Source organism: Tribolium madens, unplaced genomic scaffold (genome assembly GCF_015345945.1).
Source record: "Tribolium madens isolate multiple individuals breed KSU strain unplaced genomic scaffold, Tmad_KSU_1.1 Scaffold_2;HRSCAF=44;Tcas5.2_LGX, whole genome shotgun sequence".
Lineage (NCBI taxonomy): Eukaryota > Metazoa > Arthropoda > Insecta > Coleoptera > Tenebrionidae > Tribolium > Tribolium madens.
In genome coordinates, this window is record NW_025400995.1 from 8,409,138 (window position 1) to 8,413,810 (window position 4,673).

The window sequence follows — 4,673 nt, forward strand, 5'->3', positions numbered from 1 at the left end:
TTCGATTTTCAAAACCCACCAAATTTCGACTCACTCTTCGCCTGCCCAACGACGACTGCCACACCTTCCTTTGTTTTCCCACTTTTCGAAAACCCAAAAAAAAACACAAAATCCCCCCTTTCCCACTGTGGCGTGATCCGTCACCACAGAGTCAAATAAAATTTTCAAAAATGCATAGGCAACACATTTTACCGAATAATTAAATACAAATGGTACGGTTACACAAAGTAACCGGTTAAATCATTACATGTTACAGCGTTTGACGAAAGTGTATTTAGTCATTTGCTGAAAAGTCTTGAAATATTTGATACTTTTTGAAGAAATATAAATTTTTAGTAGAAGAAAAAAAGCCAAAAAAACAATATATTTTTATTGTAGTAAAATATTTGTTTCGTTTATTTGGAATAAGGTAAACATATAATATTATAAAATAATACAAATGATATTACCTACGAGTTTTTTTGCCAGTTGTTTGTTTGGCAAGTAAAATATCTTTAGCAGCCTAATATATGTAAAACTGAAATAAAGGTGTATTTTGAGGTTAGAAGTTTTTTACCTCCTTCATTTCTTCATAATTCCACGTTTTTTTTGGCATCTTTATTGTTCTTCAAATAATATTCATTTAATTTGTCACAAAACAAACTCTTATCATTTTCAATAAGAAAAGTCCAACAAGTACCAAATGTTACGGTCCGAAATACAACACAATAAAATTTCAAGCTTTCAGCAAATGACTAAATACACTTCCGTCAAACGCTGTAACATGTAATGGTTTAATCGTTTACTTTATTTGACGAGAATTAAGTGGGCAATCCCTGAAATGAAATTTCAGTCAAACAAAGGAATATTCATTTGATTACAGCTTCTGCCGGCAGTACGGCCAATGACTAGGCTTTCCGCGAAATGACGCATTACGCCTAATGACTACGACATATACACGTTCACTATTGGCTAATTTTAATAAAAAGCGCACTTATCTTTCGAAATTCCTTCTATATTCAGTTGACAGATTGTCAATTTTAAATTAATTTCTTGAAATTGAACCAAAGAATGAGAATCTTTATTTCTAAACGAAGATCGAGAGGATCTTGATGATCTGGATCGATCGTCCAACCATCGGTAATTTCTGAGTAGCAGAAACTATCCATTGCGGACCAAAGAAGATTTTGGTTACCTACATCGGCCTACTTAATTTTTTAAGTTAAAAAATATAAATAAATGACGACCAAAAGTAACGAATAGATTCGTTTATTAAAAATATAAACATATTAAAAAACACTTTTTTATCATAATTTATTTTAATTAAGTTTTCAAATTTAATGTTCATAAGATGCCCCTGTTAATAACTATATTGAACATTTTTTAGCGATGTTTTCTTTGTATATGTAGTGAGGAACAATTCATAGTGGCTATTTCCGTGTGTAAATTTGTAAAAATTGAGTTGTGTAAATCCGACTCTAAATTGACCGCGACTTTAAGAAGATGAACCCTCAAATTCTTAGCGACCAATCAATGACTCTTGTAATAAAATTTATATTAAAGAATACTTTTGACCAGTTTTTGTCTCTGCGCATCCTTTTCATCGATATCCTTCTAGGATATGAAATAAATGTGTGGTTTGTTTAGAATACTTTGGATTTAAATAATTTTGGTTTTATTTACCAGTGTGTTGCTAATATCTAATAATTTTCTTTTCTATACGAATTACTTTTAATATTATATTATGTAACTAGTGTTATAAACGCCACTTTAGACATGGGTTTTATTATGTTTTATTATGTTTAATAAAACGAATGTCTAGAGAAGTTTATACACGTGTTACATACTATACTTTTTCTACGATCACCACAAAAAAATTTACTTAAATTAAAAATAAACATAAAAAATTAACATTTGTACTTAATTTTAATTTAATTTGGTATTATAGTTTACCTTTGTAAATAAGTATTCCTTAGCAGGAACAGACGATAAGAATTCTTTAATTTACTGTTTTCGATTTTTTAGATTTATAACCAACAAATTTACCCTTCAGAAACGCACACAATTTGGCAAATTTGCTTATGTCAATATTGTTTTTTAGTTAAGAGTCATCCGCAACATTGAGTAGACTGTCCACAAGGAAGATGGTTTCATCCTTTTTGAAAGATCTTGAAAATATGCAAGCAGCACATTCTCAGATAAAGAATTTATTTAATTTCTTGACGCCAATCTTGGAAAAGTTTATATGCACGTTCGTACTGACTTTTTGATTTTTCCGGCAGTAAACTTGCAGTTGCCGAGGCCGCTGCTTCGATAATTTCGGGTAGAGTACAAATTCCATTAAAAACATCATCTTCACTTTTATTCATTTTTCACAAGCCGCAGCCCCGTCGAAATGACAACTGACCGAAATCACCTCGGTGAAGTTAGCAATAAGTAATATTTTTCTTGCTGGCAAAATTTAAATTGCAGTCGACCAAAAATTTTCTGCTCGTGCCACAACGCGTTTCCCACAAGATTTTCATTTCGTGCAGCCAGATTCACACTCGAAAAATTATTAGAATTACAGAAAGTTAACTTCAGCCCGTGACTAATATGACAGTTGCTATTGCAACGTGACTAATAAGCATATTAGTCACGGATTGTCAAGATGTGTATAAAAGGTCATTTAGCGTCATGGAAACATATACGATCATCCGTGATTTAGATGTAGGAAAAACTCCTTTTTATTAATGCAAACATTTTTTTTATCTATGCAAACCAAATTAAAATTTTATTTGGTCGTTGTAAGCGATTTTTAAGTGTTTCGACTTCCAGTTGAGTTTTTTCACAAGACACATATGAAATGACGACAAAAGTTTCGGGCACATGCGTGAATTAAATCAACAGAAGCATGTTGTTTATATAAAACAAAATAAACATCCGAACGTCCGTTCCTCTTGCTAAAAAGAAAAGAAGAATATTGTTACCTACATCCTACAATATAAATAGGAAAGTTTTTGAAACTGCTTCCCGTGCTAAAAATTTCACCGCACGCCACTGTAAAAAATGCTTTTCTCGTTGAAAATCGAGTTTTTGAGTTATTTAATTGCTTGTATAGTAGGAAAAACTTGCGCACAGTGAACATTTTAACTACCTGTTTTTAAACAAGTTTAGTTGGTATGTTTAATTTTTTGAAAATTATTTGGTTGTTTGTTAAATAATAAATTTCCACCATTTGTTTTCGTGGCCGTTTAGGCATTAATTAAAATAAATAGCCTGCTTGGTATTTATACTTGTTATTGTGAGTAATTAGAATCTTGTTGGCGTTCATAAAACTGACATGTATGCAACACAAGAAGTTGATTAATCGTCGTTTATGTGACAAATATATAATCCGCTAATAACTCCATTTAAATACCGAACATTAACTAGAACCATCCGAAGTGAAAAAAACCTTGAAAACACACATACAGTAAACCTCCATTAGCAGACACCTCTAAATAGCGGACACCTCTTGATAACGGACATTTGTGAAGGAACGTAACTAATACATAAAAATGTAATGTAAAAAATCCTCTCTACAACGGGCCCTCATGTGTTATATACAGTGTTTCATTTTTATTGTTAGGTACAAATTTAAATACTTGATAGAATATTTAATTTTAAGACAAAAGTGTTTCGAAAAATGCTATGAAAGGGAGCTGCACCCCCCAAAAGAGGTACGTTTTTTAAAAGGTTTTTCCTAATATTTCAAAATAGATAAAATTACAAAATTTGGTACCTTTATATGTACACTTAAACAAATGCCAAATAACAAATTTTTTTATCAGAGGCGTCCTAAACGGTAAAACAAATTTAATTTGTAATTTTTATGCTGTTTATGGTGGGTAACATGAAACCGATTTTTACTAAAAATCCGTAAATTGTATCGGAAAACACAAAAGACCTTTTTTTTATAAAAAACTATGAAATTTTGTTGCTGAAAGTGGCAAGAAACCACAGGCAATATAGTTAGAATAAATTTTTACCCTAATCCCATCTAGTCCCTTATTAAAAATTTCAACATTTTATTTTTGTACTTGTTTAGGTGTATAAAAGTTATCATCTGTACCAAATTTTGAAATTTTTTTCTAAAATGATTTCGGAAATATTGAAAAAAACCTATTAAAAGACGCACCCCTTGCGTAGCATTTCTCAATATATGTTCATAGAAAATTTTTGTTTTAAAGAAATGTTTAAATTTGTAACAATAAAAAGTATTAAAAATGTATTTTATTTTTTGTTACTTTTGTGAGTTAATTTGTATTTTTTTATGTTTAATTGGGATCTCTTATTTCAATTTAAAATAAAAACGTGTACTTAGAGATTTTTGATTTTTAATACGCCTTCTTTCATTTCGTTCATTTTCATGGACCAACAAGAAACCCCTCCCGAAACAAAATTCTGGTTACGGCCCTGTAAAACAGGTAATATAAGATTCAATGATTAAATTAATGAATTGCAGAATACAGAATAAAAGAGAAACTTGTTAGCTAAAGCATCGCCGACCCTATTCATACTAGCGTATACGGTTTAACCTTACAATTTGGATTCAATGGCAGCATTTCAAAATGCTCAAGAAAAATTCAAATTTGAGCGGGAGAATTGCTCATGACGTGTGATCGGCGTAGTTTTGGACCCTTTTTAAAATAAGATAACCCTACGTTGTGGTT